We start from the raw sequence: 21,053 nt of genomic DNA, 5'->3' as shown, positions 1-21,053 counted from the left end.
TTTCTGGAACGGAATTGTTTCCCATTAATCGCCACTAATGGAGCGATGCGCTGTGATAACGAATACGCGTAGTAATGTGCCTGGAGAAGAAATCGTTTGATCGCTGCGTGCCACCTGCTACGACATCTGGTTCAGAAACACCGCGGTCATTAACGGAAAATATAGAACAAAAAAATGGAAAAACATGCAGAGAAGCGTGGAGAGACGCGTGCTTGGAATTACACTGAGAAGGAGAGCGAGGAGCACACAGAACACACACAGGTGCATTACATCGTCCCAACTATTATTATGAGAAGTGCGGGACGATGGAAGATGGCGAAGAGTGATAACGGAGTGGCAGGTAGCCAAGCAATGAAATGCATGCGAGAGGTCACTCACCGTGCAGATAACGCAATGAGATCGGTTCTTGTGTAGATGGCAGGTGCGTTGTTACATCGCAGGATGATGAGATGTAGTGACGGCTTGGGGACGCCTTCATCCGGCAGTGGATTGATCACAGCCGATATTAATGCTACTTCTGTGTTCATCCTTTGGATTAACTAAACTTTTATTCAAATAGTAAATGTCAATTGTAATCCTAGAACTACTGCATTTGAATGGTGTCCAGGTGTGTCTCTCACAGCCACTGCAATTGAGTTAAAGACCACATTTCGTGACGTCCAAATTCTACAATCGGTTGTGAGATAGAATCGAGGACTACTCGGGTTAATGGGATTCCACGTACGGTGCTCGAGTTTGACTCGACGAGTGTCCGCCGCTTGTAAATAACCTCATTGTCCAACTTCCCACCGGGGAACTCCGGAGAGTTTCACGCAGATCGAATGTCCATTGGTCAGGCACATTGAATGTCCATTGGTCAGGCACATTGAATGATCACCCTCCACTCCACCACGCCGGGTGTCAAATCGCGCTCTCCAGGCGCACAGTGCTGCTGGATGGGGGCCTCCTCGCAGTCGCGTGGGGCAGCAAGGGTTACATTGCACGGATCGGCGGGTGAACGTTCTTACATTGCAGATGTCGTTTTTGTGTTGGAGACACTGTTGATCATGTTGAGCTCATGAAGGTCACCAACACACTCGATCCTGGTCTGATCTGGATGCCATATTGGGCGCCAGTGCAATGCAGACTCGGTGTTGCGAATACAGGATGCGTTTTAGTCCCCCGAGTAACCCCGGCCACTTTGATAACCTATCACATCTTTCAATGTGCCCTGCAGACCTCAACTGACCTCCAGCAGGAAGCAAGTTTGCTTATTGTATTCCGCCAGCACATGAATAACAATACCACCGCTCATTTGCAGCCATTTGTCAATCCACTGCTGGATGAAGGCCTTCGAATGCCACATCGCCTCTTCACGTCGCCGTCATTGTAAGTGATATGCCGGCACGCTCCGCTGATCCCGTGCCCATCTTGCGGCCGTGCTGCAACTGCTGCTCATCGAACAAAGACGGCCACCGCATCGCGCGCACGCGCTTTCAGATGTGCTTCTGTGGCCGTCTGGAACGCTCTTCCGATGTTGGGAAGCCACTGGGAGCTATGCACTTTTAAATAATTTGGATTTAAATCTCATTTCTTTAGAACTGCTTGTTGTTGTGTTTAGTTTGGTGTCCTTTGCCCCCGCACCTCCGATTTGCACGGTTGGCTACGTACGGTGCGAAAGAAGTTCAACATGCATACAGCTCGATCATGTTTTTTTTACCATACTTCACAATGCTCGTCAGTGCGGGTTGGCGAAGGTGGCAGCACCCCGGGGCCGTTTGAGATGTCATTAATAACTGGTGTTAGCCGTGGCCAGGAATGAAATTCAGGTGGCTGAGTTTTGTAGCGCTAAACGGCAACCACCACTAACCTCCCCCCAATTCATAAATAAAATATTCAAATGACCTTGTACATTTTCCATTATTAGCCAGTTAACGCGAGTCCAGCCATTAAAAGAGTGTCGTGCTCATGGTAATATCGCAATTACAATATGTGTGATGAATAAATAAAAAAGATCATGAATATCTCATTGAAATTGAAGAAAAAAATCTTTCCACTTAATTCGCCCTCTGCTTTAACACCAATTAGCAAATAACAGTACTCGGTATATTTTCACACATCTCACTCTCGCGTGTTCACAAGCTGCCAGAAGATTAGCACGGTTGGCTACGTACGGTGCAAAAGAAGATCAACATGCGACCAAAACGTCGTCAATGCCAAGCGTCATGGTTAGCATGCTTTTGTTGTGTTCTGTCGAGTGGACGTTATGTTGCCGTGTTTTTCCCACAAGCTCTTATTTATAGCGGCTCTTTCATTGCGATTATGATTACGTGTGTATGCATTATTAACAAACCAATCAGAAGATTAGGGACTCTAAGTAGGGTTGGTCTTTTAGGAACAATCTGAAAACATACCTGTTTTCACTTGCATACACGTCTGTTTAGGTTACGTGCATCTGACATGGAATTGATCCTTCTTCGTTTTATTTATTCAGGGTTTTAGCTGAAAGGTATTTATTTGTTCAAGGTTTGATTATTTTACGTAACGTGAAGTGGAGGCCTTGTGTGAATGACGCTGTATAAAATCAAGTTTTAGTTGATTGTGATTTTTTTACTCCCAGTTGTATCCAAATTCTTCTACAATACCAGCACCAGATACACAACAAACGAGTGTTTATTTCACTTAGGAACACACACAAGCACCGGGCACACGTCGGATGCCGCATCCACACGCTACCCCATTCGCACCCTTCCTGTCCAGCTCCATTCAGGGTTATCGCCTCCTACGGCCATGATAAGTGGCATCTCCACACGACGAGCATTCAATGGGTGAAACCAGGGATTTATCTTATTCATCAATGACGTCAAGAATTTACAAAGGGCCAGAGAAATATCGAGAATCAGAATATTTATTTATACTGGAGGAACGCGATGAGCTATAAAGCTAATTTTCTTAGATGTCCAGTAGGGGCACGGGTTAAGAAGGTTACAACAACAAACAATACAACAACACGATGGGAGTGCAAAGTATGGTAAAGGCATACAAATCACCCAAAACACAAAGAAAACGAAACCATCCCCATACCACCAGGCAAAGCCCACTGGGGTACTGTATTAACCTATTTTCCCACACACTGGCATCTCGCTGCTCAAGCCAGCACACCCCCAGCGGCCTCCTGTCTAATCGTAAACTCAACACATTTGTCCTCAGATATTAAAAAAAAACCCATATATAATAGCTGGCGTTTGGGGCAATTTTCCTTCTTGACTTCTCTCTCCTATGAAGAACGGCCATGCACCGGCCACTGCTCCCGCTCCTCCGATGGGCACGGTTGGCTAGGCGCGGTGCGAAAATAAGTTCAGCACACGTTGCTCGAAATATCACCTATTATATCTACACATCGATTTCCTACGTGTGCTTGTGCACCGCTGCCATCGCAGTATCGCAAAAAAAATTTTTGTGTCTGTTGTCAAAAAACGTAATTGTGTTTGCGCCCAAAAGTCGAGGCGTTTCTTATTCTTTACACCTCCATTGCTAATTATCGGCTTTGCTTAATTCACTTCAATAGTTGCAGCCCATTGCACCGCCTAATTGTGCTCCCGGCATTTAATCACGGAACAAAGGGCTGTTTCCGTTTCAACAAGCCCAGACAGAAAACAGAGCCGCGAGGTCTCATGGAAAGACCCTAGAAGTGACACATTTGGCCTTCAACCTGATACCCTTCAAGGCTCTATCTTACACGAACGCTCAACCACTCTCGCTTTGGCGGTGCAGACGGGCAAATGGCTCGCGTCTGTTGGCTTTGCCTTTCCGCGTGTTAAGTGACGCATGTAATATTTTCTCTACATTTAGTTGCCGGACTGATACCATGAGTCCATGGGCCAGAACAGATATAAGTACTGTACCACCTGAGCGGGGAAACACGTAAGTGATACCAATTCCTTTGCATGGTCTATATGACACCACGAGGGAATAAAATGTCGATTAAAAAAATATATTTTTTAATTAAAAAAAGTATTCAACATTTTCTTCGTTACAAGTTTAGTGGTGTTGTAGTTCAGCTGAAGTTGTTTCTTCTGTGATTCCGGTGAAGATATGTAAGTGGATACCATTTTATTTACCTTTGGGTTAGGGGCCGTCCATAAATGACGTCACGCGATTTTGGACGATTTTTGACCCCCCCCCTCGTCACACGGCGTCATAAAAAGTCAGATCCCCCCACAAATATGACGTCACAAAGCTCTGCCCCCCCCCCCAAAAAAAATAAAGCATGCTTCAAATCGCTTTAAACTATTGTCATTGTAGTGCGTATTTAATGTGGCGCTGCACCCTGATGTTATATGAGAAAACATTTATTAAAAAGTCTATTTAATTAAGTAGAACGTGTTGTCTATATTTATTTAAAGTTGCGCATTTTGATGTGATGTCACATTTCTCAAACCCCCCCCCCCCCCGTCGTCGCACATCGTCACAAATGTCTGACCCCCCCCCCCCCCCCCTAGGTGTGTGACGTTATTTTGAGACATTGTCTAGACATAGATTTTGTAGACATTAGGGGCGCCACGGTGGCGAGATGTTAACTACCTCGCCTCATATACACGAGGTCTTGGCTTCGACTCCTATCCTGACGAAGCCTGTATATTTGGAGTTTGCGTGTTCTACACGTGGCATTGTGGCTTTTTCTTCAGGTCCTTCGGTTTTTACCCTCCACATTTGGAAACGTGCGCTTGAAGTATTTGGCTGCTATAAATGTCCACACGATAAGCCACTTCGTTTAGCTATCATTTGTGGCCAGGTCGCTTGTGAAAAAGAGCTGCATAGCTCAGTGGGCCTTGCCTGGTAAAATACAAATTAGTTTATCGTTTAGTTTTAGAGTGGAATCGTGCAATTTGAGCTCAGGTAGTCAGCAGTGCCGGCTCACTGATCTGACACATCAGGCCCCAGAGCCACCACGCAACTCATCTGCTGTCATTGTACCCGCATTTTGATTCAGATTGTTCCACTGTGTTCACACCCAGTTCTCCCCCCCTCCCCCCTGCAGAAGAGATACCGCGTGTCGATGGGCTCTCATCGGCGCCGAAACAACGGGATTTGTTCATTAATTGGTAACGGTGCCTTCGGACAGGAGTTTCGCGGGTCTTTACGCTCGTGCCCTGGCCGCCAGGTTATCGTGCAGCGAGCATCGGCCGGGCGAGATGTGGATCTACAACAAGTCGTGCTGAACAGCTCCGTGGTGTGCACATCTCTTCCCCAGCGTCTAAGAAACCAAGTCACACAATCCGCGACCTCGATTATTCCCCCCAGCGTTGCATTGCCCCCTTCCCCTCCCCTGAATATCCCAATCCACTGAATGTTTTCCTTTAATTCCAGCATCCGATCTGTTCATCATACTTCTAATAAAATATTAATCGTATCTTTAATTTATCTAGAATAGTCCTCACCGAGTTTTACGATTATTTTTCGTGTGGAACATGTTCGACAAAATCCTTTAAAAAATATTATACAGTTATTTCTGTCGTGTGCGAGAGAGGCCCCTTGCCTGTGATGGGACAAACACTCAAAGATCCACACAGGCAGGGTCCATAACCCAGTTCTTGCACTCCCGTCCGTTTCCTGGACACCTAAATACCCACGCGGTAGTGAATGCGTCTCACAACATCTGCGTGATCCTCCAACCATTACCTGCTAGCGGCACCATCACACCCATCCGTGCGAATGGCTTACGCGGTTGGGGGATACTGGCGATGCATCGTTTGTGCCTTCTTCACCGTGGCTCGACGGTACTGGCTACAGGTGCTGCTCGTGAGTGCGCCCATTAATGGTGTGCATTGCACGTGCTTGGATGGCTGTTGGCAGTCATCTCAGTCAGGGACACAACTATGTTGATTCGGGGCCCCTTGTGGCCGACTGGGCCCCTATGGGCCCCTATGGGCCCAGTCGGCCACAAGGGGGCCCCGAATCAACAGATAAACAAGTAAAACATGTTAAGAATTTTAGATTTTTTTTTTACCTGCGGTCTACCATGGACCAAGTCTGATTTAGGCATCTGAAGATCATATCAACGTAGCAGCAGAAAGTTACACGATCCACTGCCTTTGAGGAAATCCTGGACCGATGGGTCGGCATGAAAGGAAGAAGCACGATAACTTAAGTATTAATATTGTGTACCTTTAAATCGTTTAATTAATACTGTCATTGTGCGACTGTGTTCCTCTAAACCCAATACACGGGTGCAACTTAAATAAGATTTATATTTGTAGCCTACGTATTATCGTCTACTGGTTAAAAACATCCGTAGCTATTTCAGTAAAAGTGAGTCGGGAGAAAGAGGGGGGCCCACAGTCGTAACTCGCATAGCCCCCTCCCCTCCATGGCACCTGCTTGGTCTGCTCCGCGACCTCCTGCCAGCGGGCCTTCGACGACACTTCACGTGGCCTCAAAGTGCACCCAGCCGTGGCACAATCGCCATGGTGACATCATCGCCACTAAGTAGCGAACGGCGGTTGTTGTTGTCTTCTCAATGTTGACGTAGACCCAATGCATCAGAATATACCCATCTGGGATGCCTATCACTATGGGAGGCAAAATATATTTGATGCATTTGAGCAGGAAGTTCCCAATAAGCTGTCATAGTTTCTGTTTCATGGGCGTCCTGTTGTTACACGGTCCAAATCTTAGTTACAATTACGGTTACATAGGTCGCGATATCAACGGCGAGTATGGGTACAGGCACTTTACATGTTACAGGAATAGGGTACCAGGCGGAAACGTAAAAAAATATACTAAACTTGACTATATTCTTTGAAGAAGAAAAACATGAAGGGATAAAAAAATACATTTTAAAAACGCGAACATAATCAGCAACTGGGAACGCAGAATGGGGGCCCAAGCTTCTCTGCCGTTTATTTATGACAGCTACATCTAGGAAGGAACTTGAGTTTCAGGCATAGACAAAAATATCTCGTGGTTCTCAAATGTTTTCACACTCCTGCAAAAATCCCAGAATCGAGCTCGAGCGTCATGAACGTGGTTACGCAGAGATAAGCGCCCACGCGAACACATCGAAGCGCGCACTCATTATTGCCCTGCCCCTCAACCTTCGCATGACACAGTTGACCCTTAATGGAAAATGGTTTAGTTATTAAATGAGTATATTCACCGAGATTATTTGCTAGGGGAAGCGTCACCTCGGGGGACAGCACGTGGCCACGTTGGCTAGGGATGATGTCACTTCGTGATCGGAATTCGAATTTATTTTTTGGCACGCATTTCCTCACGCTTCCTTTACAATTGTGATGCGACACACACAACTGTTTTTATTCAGCTGCCATCGTTCAGCAAAAAACATTTCCGAAGAAAAGAAGAGCAATGACTGCGTGCATCAATAAATCCATGTGTTTCTCTCCCAGAAAAGCATAATTGAAATCTCAAGGATATTTATTTAAAAATAATTCTGGAGGGTTTGTACATTGGGATGTTTAACTCATTCATATTTAATTAGTGATTTTGCATGTGAAAATAGGCCATCAAAGCAACGAGAAAAAAACGATGCATGCGTATGAGGTGATATCTATCAAAAGGCTGCACAGATGGGTCAGGAACCCATATGCTGTACCGCCATCTCCTGGTCACGTTGTAGTTCAACAGATTGGCGGTTAAGTAGCACGGCACACAATCTCGTTCTGATCCACCAACCCCTACCTCCAAAACGATGAGGCTACAGGTGTGCATTGCCCTTTTAAATGTGTTTGTGGTATCGAGGTCTGGGTGTGTTGGGTTGCTAGTTCAGATTTGAGGGTGTTCAAGTTCAAGTTTATGGATTCATAGCCTAGTCATATTCTATGGTTATTTCGGTAAAGTCACGTAGATAGAAAAAGTAATAACAATAACATAATAAAAATAAAGTGAATAAAAAAGAATTAAAATATCACGACGTTTCGATCGCAACACAAGCGGTCGTCATCAGGAACAGGGAGGTACGCCTCTGAGGGAAAGCTGTTTATAAAGGTTTAAAGATGGGTGGGTCAGCTAATGTTAATGTAGGAGAGGGCTCCGACACTGGCAGTAGGTCTACACCAATCAAAGCATTGCACCTCGCTCCACACACTCACACTGCTGACGGTGGAGGTGGACAAGAAAACACAAATCAAGTAATGACCCAAAGTGGTTGATGACATCTTTCCAATGATTGCTGAGTTTAAAACCATCCTCTCGGTTGAAATTGTGTCTGTGTCTGTATATATAGATGGCTTCGTGAACGAATCTTTGTTGATAGCCAGTCGGCTTGCAAAGTACCATCGTCTTAGAGAAATCTATTTAATGTGATCCAGCCGCATTAAAATAATGATCAGCCACGGCAGAAGTATTGCTCCTGCCATGTTTCAGATCTGCCTTATGTTCATGAACACGGTCCGAGACATGTCGTTTGGTTTCCCTAATGTAACTGCTGCCGCAGATATAGCTTAGTTTGTAGATGCCGGGATATTGAATGTCAGGAATCTTGTCCTTCACAGACGGGATCAGGTCACGAATGTTATGCACTGTGTTAAATCGAACCTGGATCTTGTGTTTGTTCAAGATTTAGGAAATATTTTTGGTTATCCCTGCTATGTAAGGTAAGGTGATGGTTTTGATCGGATCTTCAGATGGCTCCTTCCTCACAGTTGGGGTGATGGCTTTGCGGATTGTGTAGTCAGAATATCCATTCGACTTGAGAGCCTGGTGTATGTGTTTGAGTTCACTGGTCAGGTGTTCATGGTCAGAGATACATTGAGCTCTATGGTGTAGCGTTTTGATGAGGGAATTCTTCTGGGATGGAAGGTGGTGGGAATCAGGTTTTAGGTAGGCATCATCAGTATGGGTTACTTTCCTGTAGACAGAGTGGCTCATTGAGCCATCTGGTCTCTTTTTGATTAAGACATCCAAGAAGGGTAGCATGCCATCCTTTTCTACCTCCATGGTGAATTTGATTGCTGGGTGTATGGAATTTATGTGGTTGAGGAATTGTTCCAGAGCTGGTCGGCCATGTGGCCAGATGACAAATGTGTCATCTACGTAGCTCTTCCACAAGGACGGGCGTAGAGTGGATGTCTGGATAGCGTCCGTCTAAAATCTTTCCATGAAAATATTGGCCACAACCGGATATAAGGAAAAACCCATTGGGGTGCCTTCAGTTTGTTTGTAGAATGTTCCATTCCAAGTGAAGTATGTATTGGCGAGGCAGTGTCTCACCAGGGCTGGTACATCAGCATTCAGTCCTTGTTGGACCAAATCTTAAATTATTGCAATGGTATCGGGCACAGGAACTTTGGTGAACAGAGAAACTACATCGAAACTAACGAGCAAATCACCTGGGGACAGTGAGATGTCTTTAATTGACGATACCAGGTGAGCTGAGTTAAGAACAAAAGTAAAAATTCATAGCCTAGGTTTATGGGTTTGTGGGCCAGGTTCATGGGTTTATGTGGGTGTGTAGACCGAGTATATGGGTTAATATCCTAGGTTGGTGGGTTTGCAATTCGAGTTTGAGGATTTGTAGCCTAGGTTTGTGGGTTCGTAGGCCAGGTTTATAGGTTCATATGTCTAAGTTTGTGGGTTTCGTAGTATGCTTTTGTGGGTCACGTGACTGCATGTAGTGAATTCATGGTGCAGAGTACTGGTCGACGTTTTGTTGATATGGCGTGCGTTAGACTACGCTAAAGTTAAGTTGCGAGGAAATCACCTTTCATGCAAAGAGTAGCCAATCACAATAAGTAGGCGGATACTCATATTTCACATGACACAATACTAACCAATGGGATTACTCGATCCACGGATCGCTTGACAATAAACCGATGCAGTGAGTAACTTGAATCTTAACTGCTTCAGCCTAGATTATGTGATTGAGTGCATAAACACCAAGTGCCACCAATACGCGCTATTTGTCACTAAATGAAGGTGATGTCACCACGGCGCTTGTGCCAGGCCAGGTGCACTTTGAGGCCACGTGAAGTGTCGAAGTGCCACCCTTCCACGCCTCACGTGCAGTGTACAATACATTCAACTAGAAAGTGCATACTGCCGATTCAGCAGGGTAAGAGCTCAACTCAGCCCACGTGCTTCCTCGGGTCGATAACACTGGCACCATTTTTTTGTCCATCCGACTTGCGAATGTAAACTCGCGCTTACGAAACCGAACCACAGAACTATTTACAGTATTGCACGCAAATGTGCAATATTTATTCTTATGAATTTAACAATGTTCCTTTTTCTGGTCAATTTTAACACATTTTATAACACATTGACCTATGTGTATTGAAATACAGTGAACTGTTGTGTTCCGACCTACGAACGGTTCGACTTGCAAACGGGTCTCGAGAACAACGCCCATTCGTAAGCCGGGGACTGTCCTTATTTACATTAGAATGGCCAATGCCATGAGAATGAGGAATTTCCACCACTGGAAATGACCATCGAGGCGTTTGATTTCTTTGACATATACATACTATCTGGCACACTTTAAATAGCCACGGATAATGTATGTGCAGCAGTCTCAACATGGTTCGTTTTCCTGAACCTTCGCGTCGTTGTGTGCTCCCAACCTGTTCTCCTCAGTCCTGCTGAAGTTCCAGAAATAGCCTGAAGGTGGGGCCAGTGGGAGTGACTGAGCGTGTGAGAGAGTGTGATCGGGAGAGCCCGGGTGGAAAGGTCGAGATCGGAGCGAGACAGACTGAAGATTTGTGATGGGATCAAGAGACAAGGGGAGGTAATAAAGGCAGAGGAGCTCTGGATGTGGAGGGTTGGGGGGGATGAGTGGGGCAGGTAGCGTGGGAGGTCTCAAGGGGGTGGTGGTGTTCACACATTTTTCATGGGGTAGATCTCATTTGTTTTTCAAGGTCCTCCTTTATAAGAAAGAGAAACCCGTCAAGATGGACGCTCAGCTGGTTAAATATAGCAGCAGCCTCGTTATTATTATTGAGCACATAAAACTCAACAAGGGATACAACAAAAGCAATTGGAATTTGCCTCCTCATCATGCACACCCTCTTTAAGTCGGAGCCAAGGTCAAGGGGTTATTGACGTGTAGTTAATTGGATTTCGGCTCGTAATCACGTAGTCTGATTAAAGCTACAATTTCAGAATTTGTTTTGCGTTGCTGTGGTGTAGCATAAGTCTACAATAACAAGGTATTTGATTTTATGGATCGGAACACTCCCGCGGATATTGCTGTCCAGTATTTCCTGGATTTCCTCAAATATACAGCCACGAGTCTAAATAGATTGCAACCTTGACCCCTGGAGGACCTTGCCAAGAGCCACCTAAATCATTTACACTGCTGTGTTTCAAACGCAACTGGATGGCACGTTGAGTGTAAAGGACTGGAGGTTTTTTATCTTGCACCGATAACGCCGTTATCGCCACCTGAAATGATTTATCAAGACAAAGAGGAATCCCAAACACATTTATCAGACCACATTTCCCAGAGCGTTGGGGGTTTGTTGTTATCAGAGTATCTTACATGGAACATTCCCTCAACAGATAATTAAGTCCACGTAGCTTATTGAACCGTGTGAAAGCAAGTGAATGAATTAACCTAAAAGTTACCTAACCTTGCTATCCAGCCAGGTGGCAACGCACACAATCAGCAGGCCCTGAGGTAAAGTTCCAGTCAGATGTCCACTCGGTTCATCGTCTCTCCGGAGTCAACATATAAATACGTACCACTTTGTAAGACGTCAAAAGAGATTGACTCTACAAGGTGACTGATTTCCATCAAAGGAATATGGAAGTTCCTACCGATCTCAGGACTGGCAATGCAGACGAGCGCTGGGGAACAACGATGAATTGTATTATATCGAACCACATCCCATTCAGATTATGTGCGAACAGTAGTGCCACGAGTATCGTTTTTAATCCTTTCCACGAAAACTACTGTTAACCGAAATATAATTATTTCGAACGCCAGCTCAAGACAGGAGCAGCGTTGATCGACCTCTCGGCATATTATACCGTATGGCGGAAGTGTCTCCTGCTAAAGCTTGCAACAACCGTGTCTTGCTGCCCGACTATCAGACCCATCACCGAAATGCTGAGCGACCGATGGTTCACCGTCCACCTTGGTGGGGCTGTCAGCAGCCCACGAAGATTGAAGAGTGGACTCCCGCAGAGATATGTTCTCGCCCCAGTGCTGTTCAATCTCTACACCAGCGACAAGTTCACGTACGCGGACGACATTGCACTGGCAACCCAAACCCAGAAGCATACTTGACGAATTGGCGCCTAAAGCCAAACACTTCCAAGAGCGTCGTTGCCAATTTTCCACCTCAACAACAGGCAAGCTACTAAAACATTAAATGTCAACTTCTGCGGAACACTACGAACACACAACCACCACCCTCGGTACCTGGTAGTTACCGTAGACCGGACGTTCGACTACCGGCGCCACCTTGAACAAGGCAAAATTGAAGCAAAAGCATGAGTGAACCTGAAACAGAAACTCGCGGGAACAGATGTGGGGAAGTGACGCCCGCACGCAGGCCTTGGTCCACTCTACAGCAGAGTACTATGCTCCAGTGAGGAGTGGCAGCCCTCATACAAACCTCGTCGACGTCGAAATTAACACCGCACTTCGTATCATCAGCTGCACCCAAAAGTCCACTCCGCTCCCGTGGCTTCCCGTGCTGGCCAACATCGCTGTAACCAACATCCGAGGTGATGTTGCGACGATCCGGGAGTACAACAAGATCGTGGAAAACTTCGCCCTGCCGCTCCACCGAGACATAAAGGAACCCCCAATGCCCTCGGCTTAAATCCAGAAAGCCTCTCTGGAAATGAGCCTCTGCTCTGGCAGCTGAAAATAAATATACCGGCACTCTGTGGTCTGAAGGGTCGGCGGCTTTGAACGTGAAAAACAAAAACATCATTGCGGACCTCACAGTGGAAGTGCCGGGATTCTCTCTCTCACGACGGCTGTGGACCGCACTGAACCGCGCTCGGACGCAACACGGGAGATGCGCGTCCACGTTCCATAAATGAAAAATCAAAGATTCACCAATCTGCGACTGTGGTAAAGCCCAAATCATCAAACACGTCACTGGCAGAATTTCTGGCAGAATTTCTGTAATCCATACAGCATCTACTGCCGCCTTGGATTGGTTGAAGGACCATAACATTCAATTATGACGTCTATACAAACTGTTGCTTACATGCCATGTGAAAGAAGAAGACTGTTTATAGAATTCACTTGTAAGTTAAAAAATAAGTACAAATCGACGAGTCTGCAATATATATGTTCCCCACTGCCAAAACAGATAGCATATCATGTAAACAAAGGCAGTCGAGGTCTTAACGCTTATAAATAGGCGTCGCTGATTGGTTGAAGGCATGGCTCAGCCCCACTTATGAGCGTTCGGATTGGCCGAAATTGTCGCCCCGCATGCATAACGTAAACATACCGCTAGTCACGCATGTTAACGTTAATCGAAACCATGGGGTCCTATGGGATGGAAAAACGTTAACCGAAAAACGGTTAACCGATTTCCACTAATAGTAGGTTTTTACCCTTTTAACTGGTACAAAACTGACACCTTTATTCAAGGCATCATGTTTGCAATGACCACAACACAAGTAGTCAAAAAAGCAAACAAAAAGAAGCAACTCTGATAAGGATGATAATATGCACTGTCCTTGAAGTTGATTGGCCCACACCCGAGACGGCTTTCTTTAGAGCCTAGTCCCCATTGGTGTAGGGCCAGATGACACCAGAAGGCGTACAACTCAAACACAGTGCAATATCAGAGTATTGAGAGTTCGGGGTAAGCATTTACACTATGAGATCTCTTTTACCAGTGGCAAAATATAATAGTAGGTTTTTACCCTTTTAACTGGTACAAAACTGACACCTTTATTCAAGGCATCATGTTTGCAATGACCACAACACAAGTAGTCAAAATATTATATTTATTTTATATTTTGCCACTGGCTTTTTTGACTACTTGTGTTGTGGTCATTGCAAACATGATGCCTTGAATAAAGGTGTCAGTTTTGTACCAGTTAAAAGGGTAAAAACCTACTATTATATTTTGCCACTGGTAAAAGAGATCTCATAGTGTTGTAGGGCTGTTACAGAGAGCCCGTTATGCATGGCAGCCTATGGTAAACAAGCACAGTGGGCGGGGCTACGTCAGTGCACGGGCAGGTGCCCTCTACGACGTCCGCGCTTCGGACGTTACGATCCCCCGGGGCCCCACCCCTCAGGGAGGGGGGTGTATAAAAGGGGAATGTATCGGGAGGCTCGGGAGTGATGTTTAGCTAAAGAAGAGGAGGAGGAAGACGTCTGAGATAGAGCCCTGGACTCCCCCTGGTACGCCGTCCTTATCAGGACCGCGCAGGCTCGAGCCAGTGGCGTGGTACCAGAGCCAGAGCCAGTGCTGGTCTGGACTCTGGGTACCGGGCCCGACTGACCAGTGTCGGGCCAAGATAGCCTCCCCTAGCCCATTAGTGGAGGACTCAGAGGCAGGCTAAGGTTAGCCTAGAGGTGTGTCCTCAGATAGACGGGTGAGGGGGCCGATACCCCCTCAATTGTGTATGTCACAAAGTTGGTATTCAAATAAACAAGTGTGCCTCCAACTCCGGTGTCAACGAGTCGTAAGCGTTACTACATCTGGCGTCAGAAGTGAAACAAAGTACGAACATGGATACACGCCGGACGACTCGAGTCGGAGTACCAGGGGCGGAGGACACCGCTGCAGTTGGAGGGCCCGAGATGGCTGAAGATGCCATCGAGCAGCCGGGGCTGGGTGCATCCACGCCACAGCAGCTGGAGGAAGGGGAGCCGTCGACGGAGGGGCTGAGGCAGGCGCACGCGAAGCTGGCCGAGCTGCTGTATGCCGCAGCCGCCATGCTCGACAACATCACGCGGCTGGGGGCTGCGGGACCGCCACGAGGCGACAGCAGCCAACGACCACAGCGCCTTCCCGCCATTTCAACGGAGCAACATTTTGAAACTCCCGCCATCGCCGCAGCTGCTGTTGAGGGCGTGGCCGCTCTAAGCATCGCGTCCAACGGCGGGAGTACAGTGCCTGCCGCGTCACCACGGGTGCGACCGGCGATGCCATCGCTGCTTCGGGCCGACGCTGAGTCGAGTGAGGGAGACGAGGGAGCGCGATCGTCCTCTGCAGCCGCTGCCTTACATCAGCGACTGCCGCCGCTCAAAGAATTTGTGGGCGAGGAGGGCGACTGGGGCGGCTTCCAGCGGCGCTTCCTCGCTCACCAGGAGATGGCACAGTGGACAGACGCCGAGGCTCTCCGAGCACTGCCAGCACTCCTCGACAGCGACGCCCTCGCCACACTAACATCGGCAACGAAGGAGAGGCGTTCCACGCTGCGGAAGGCGATGCAAGTGCTGTCCGCTGTGTATGGGCCACCATCGGACTGTCGTCAACTCTTTTACGATCGCCAGCGGGGGACGAAGGAGTCGCCCCTGGCGTACCGTACAAGCCTCCTGGCGCTGGCAAAGGAAGCCTTTCCACGGATGGACGACGAGGGGATCGACGCCATGGTGACAGAAAAGATACTTTTGCTGGCGGACGACTTAGACATCGTCATTGTCGCACAGGACGATGCAGAAATGTGCTCCCTCCAAGCGGCCCGTCTCCTCCACGCAAACCTGTCCTCTCAACGACGGAAGGCCAGCAAGGCGGCGAGCGGGCGCGCCGTCGCTGCGGCCACCCTCCCGGCGGAAGAGGTTTGCGCCATCAACCATCGACGGCAGCACGGAGCGGGAGCGCGGGAGGACCGGGCCGGTTCAAGCCGTCTACAACGTCCATCGTCGCCACCAGCGCTTCCACGCTGTTATAACTGCGGCATCCGGGGCCACGTCGCCTCGGGGTGCCGCTCTCCTCGGCAGCGCGGGACGACACCTCAACGGGACGCCGGCCCTCGTCACAAGCTCCACCATCATAATCCGGCGAGTCGCGGCACCCCTCATGTTTGGCTTACGCACACGCCCGTCACACACTCGAACACCGCAGCGAAGGGGGGGCAAATATCGCGTACCATGGCACCAACACGCACCGCTCTGGGTACTCACATTGAACCCAGCCAGTGGTCCGTGTTGGCCCATCGGGTTGTAGCCGCGTCATCGGGGTCGTCGGCCGTTGTGGGTCACATCGATGGGGTCGAGGTGCGCATCCTGGTCGATACAGGGGCATCGGCGACCATTATTTCGGAGTTGATTTATAACATTCTCCCTGCCCAGAGCCGTCCTTTGATGCCTGTTAATGTACCATTCTTTGCTGCTAACGGGGGTTCACTTGGCATCATCGGACAAATTCGAGCCCAGATTTGTGTCGGGGATATTAAATTATCTGGGCCGATTTTTGTTTCCTCCTCGCTGGCGGTTCCGTGCCTGCTGGGGACGGATTTCCTGGCCAAAATGCCGATTAGGATATTAATCGACCAGGGATGCATTGAGCTCCCATCGGGCCGACGCATGGCGTTTCTGCCATCCCCCGCTACGAGCCGGACGGCGTTCGCGACGGTGCCGGCGTTCGTAGATAGAACGGTGCGCGTTCCTCCGGGGGCGCAAATGTTAATTCCTTTGAAACTTCGGCGGCCCTTCGCTAAGGGCATTGGGGCTCAAGGGGTTCTGCTGGGACCGTCTAGGGCCGGGGTCAGTGGACCTAATTTACTCCCGGCCCAGACCATAGTGAGAGGGGAAGGAGAACCCTTCATCGCGGTCCTCAATGTGGGCTCGCAGACGGTGGTGGTCCCACAGGGGACCGTGCTTGCTCACGCAACGCCGGTGCCCTGTGAGGAACCCGTCGCGAGTCATGTCGGCGCTGTCCCTGCACCGCGACCACATTCGGACAGCGATGAAGGGTGGCTCGAGGCGCTTTGCGCGGGATCGACGGACCTGTCAAATTTAGAGCGCCAACGTCTTAAGACACTACTGAGGGAATTTTCCGACGTTTTCAGTCGGGATAAATACGATTTGGGCTGCACTCATCTGCTGCGTCACCATATTGATACGGGTGACAGCGCGCCAATACGCCAGAATCCTTTTCGGTTGAGTCCCGCCGAAAAGGACCATGTCAAATCGGCTGTTGATGACATGCTAGCCGCCGACATCATTTCTCCCTCCAACAGCCCTTGGGGAGCGCCGATCGTCCTGGTTAAGAAGCAGGACGGTTCGTTGCGGTTTTGCGTTGACTTTCGGCGCCTTAATAAAATTACGGTTGCCGACGCATACCCGCTCCCACGGATGGACGAATCGCTTGACGCCTTGGCGGGAGCGCGATTCTTCTCCACATTGGACTTACTTTCGGGATTCTGGCAGCTTCCTCTGGACGATGATTCAAAGCCTAAAACTGCTTTCCGTACTCCGCACGGCCTGTTTCAATTCAACCGGTTGCCGATGGGCTTACACTCAGCGCCGGCAACTTTCCAGCGGTTGATGGAATTGGTTTTGGCTGGATTGCAATGGGAATCGTGCCTGATTTATTTGGATGACGTCATTGTCTTTGGCAAAACTTTTGAGGAACATCTCCAGAGGTTGCGGGCAGTTTTCCTAAAGATGCGGGCTGCTAATTTGAAATTTAAGCCCCAAAAATGCCATTTGTTACGCGAGTCGGTGCGTTATTTGGGGCACATCGTGGGGCGCTCAGGTATTTCTACCGATCCCGCCAAAACGCAGTGTGTTAGCTCCTGGCCGACTCCCACCTCAGTGGGAGAGGTTAGGAGTTTTATTGGGTTTGCGTCGTATTATAGACGCTTCGTCGCTAATTTTGCGACTATCGCCAAACCCCTACATGCTTTGACATCTAAAGGGGTTCGGTTCTGCTGGGGTCAGGAGGAGGAAGCTGCTTTTTGCTCCCTTCGGGACGCTTTGGTAAACGCTCCTCCCCTGATTTACCCTGATTTTTCAAAACCGTTCTTGCTCGACACCGATGCGAGCAACACGGGTATTGGGGGCGTGCTCTCCCAGGTGGTTGACGGCGTGGAACGTGTGGTTGCGTACGGCAGTCGGGTGTTGTCTCCAGCGGAGCAACGGTATTGTGTCACCCGTAGGGAACTGTTGGCAATTGTCCATTTCGTCCAACAGTATCGCCCATATCTGTACGGTCGGCATTTCACCGTCCGCACAGATCATGCGGCACTGCAGTACGCCCTGAGGGTTCAACAGCCATCGGGACAATTGTCCCGATGGTTGGAGGTCCTCCAGGATTACGATTTCCAAACCACATACCGTAAGGGCGTTCGCCACACCAACGCGGACGCTCTGTCACGCTTGCCAACCACCTCCGAGTGTGCATGCCTCCTGGGGTCTGGACGTTGCAGGCCTCCAGGGGACACATCGGTACCTGTCTTGGCGGCCGCCAACGACGACGATGCAATGGTTCCTAATTCGATCGAACAACAGGGCAAAGATTCCCTGTTGGGGTTGCCCGTCATTGAATGGGGGCGCCTCCAGATGGAGGATGTCTCCCTCCTCGGGTGGCGACGTCGCGTTGGCGGTGCGGCGGGGGGAAAAAGAGGTGCTTCCGACGCATGGGAAATGTGCCAAGGTCTGCTAATGCATTGGGACGGGAAGTCACGTCGACATCGGCTGGTTGTCCCTACTGGGTTGCGGGGTAGGGTGGTATGGGCCGCTCATGAGCGCCTCCTACACCTGGGGACCCAAAAGACTCTCGCCTTGCTGCAACTTGATTTTTACTGGCCTGGCATGACGAGGGATGTTGGGGATTTGTTGGGATCGTGCCCTCAATGTGCACAACGCAAACCGCCGGCACGGGAGTCTAACCCGCCCTTGCAATCGATCAAAGTGTCCAGGATAAACGAGCTGGTCGCTCTGGACATTTTGGGACCATTCCCCGCCACCCCCAGAGGGAATAGATATTTGTTGACGGGTGTCGAGTATTTTACACGCTGGCCTATGGCCTGGCCTCTGGCCAACCAGTCGGCAGCAGCCATCGTGGAGGCCTTTGTTCAGGGTTATGTCCTGGACAAAGGTGCTCCGGAGAGGCTGCTGACCGACCAGGGCAGAAATTTTTCCGGTAAACTACTCAGACAAGTCTGCGATCTCCTGGGCACAAAGAAAATTCGGACCTCCCCATATCACCCACAAACTGACGGGATGGTCGAACGTTTGCATCGCACCATCTCGTCCATGTTATCACAACAAGTTTCGGACTCGCAAACGGATTGGGACCTACAAATTCAGGGGGTCTTGGCGGCGTACCGGATGGCACCCCATGCGGCTACGGGGTTTTCTCCCTTTTACCTCATGTACGGCCGAGAACCAGACCCGCCTGTTCGTGCCCAGTTGCGGATCCCTGTGCCGCAGGGAAAAACTAATCTGGCTGACCACGTTAAATTTAATCTGGACAAATTGACCGAGGCACGGGATGCTGCAATGCAAAACTCTGACCTCCGTCAGAAGGCAAATGAGCGCCTCAGATTGAGTCGAGCGCACATGCTGCAGTGGAAGCCGGGGGACAAGGCATGGTTGCACTGCCCCCAGGTGCCACTGGCAACCTCCTCTAAACTGGTGCGGCCGTGGCGGGGCCCTGTGGAAGTGGTGGAGGTGTTACGTCCGCAGTGCGTGCGCATCAAGTGGGGGAAGCGGCGATGGTTCGTGCACCCCTCCAGATTAAAACCCTTCGCTGCGGTACACAACCCCACTTCACACGCGCGTGGCCAAACATGTGGGGGGTCGGCCGACTTGCTGGGTCCGTCTCCGTCGCTCTCACCTAATGCCTTGCCGGCTGTGCCACCTTCAGGAGCATCAGGAGTGACGGGCTCACGCCCGATCACCCCTCCTGCGGATGCCGAGGGTCACGCGGAGTCAGAGGAATGCTCACCTCAAGACGGACAGTCGCCACCTGATGGTCCGCCACGCGGGGTTACCCCGTGTGAGGGGCCCGCTGCAAGGACGCGCGCTAAAATGCGCAAACTGTTGTGAGGCCGGAAAATGTGTACATAGCTGTTGTGTTTATTGGGTGTTGTGTGGATGGTGTGTTTCCCGCTCCTCGGATGTACATATGTTGGGTTCACCGTTTGTTGTGTGTGCGGGGTGGGTTCCCTGCTGGTTGTATATAAGCTGTTTTTTTTACGGAATTCGTATTTATTCGGGGGGGTGCGACGGGTTGTTTCTCATCTTGTTGTTGTGTCTTGTTCTGGTTCCTGTTATGGTTCAAAAAAATAGTGAGGCACACGTGAGGGGGTGAAGGCACCTTTATTGTCAAATTTTTGTATGTTGGCAGCCGGGACGGCTGCATGCTATGTGGGGGGGAGTGATGTAGGGCTGTTACAGAGAGCCCGTTATGCATGGCAGCCTATGGTAAACAAGCACAGTGGGCGGGGCTACGTCAGTGCACGGGCAGGTGCCCTCTACGACGTCCGCGCTTCGGACGTTACGATCCCCCGGGGCCCCACCCCTCAGGGAGGGGGGTGTATAAAAGGGGAATGTATCGGGAGGCTCGGGAGTGATGTTTAGCTAAAGAAGAGGAGGAGGAAGACGTCTGAGATAGAGCCCTGGACTCCCCCTGGTACGCCGTCCTTATCAGGACCGCGCAGGCTCGAGCCAGTGGCGTGGTACCAGAGCCAGAGCCAGTGCTGGTCTGGACTCTGGGTACCGGGCCCGACTGACCAGTGTCGGGCCAAGATAGCCTCCCCTAGCCCATTAGTGGAGGACTCAGAGGCAGGCTAAGGTTAGCCTAGAGGTGTGTCCTCAGATAGACGGGTGAGGGGGCCGATACCCCCTCAATTGTGTATGTCACAAAGTTGGTATTCAAATAAACAAGTGTGCCTCCAACTCCGGTGTCAACGAGTCGTAAGCGTTACTACAGTGTAAACGATTTCCACTGTTAACCGAGGGACTACTGTGTTGCAATGCAGACCTGGCCAGTCAACTAGAGTCCATTAAAGTGGATTACCTCTTTCTTAAGTAGGAACCTTGGTTTTTAGCCAAGCGCCCATTCAGATAGATTCAATGTGTGTAAGGTCCAATATCGCTTTTGCAAATAGATACCTGTGTTGTGAGGTGTCTCATCGGCTTGCTTTAATCAAACGGTGGTGAGCTACCAGTCGTTTAT

The sequence above is a fragment of the Lampetra planeri genome, chromosome 20 (genome assembly GCF_965212315.1).
Source record: "Lampetra planeri chromosome 20, kcLamPlan1.2.h2, whole genome shotgun sequence".
In the NCBI taxonomy this organism is placed as follows: Eukaryota; Metazoa; Chordata; class Hyperoartia; order Petromyzontiformes; family Petromyzontidae; genus Lampetra; species Lampetra planeri.
Note: the sequence above shows the minus strand (reverse complement) of the source record.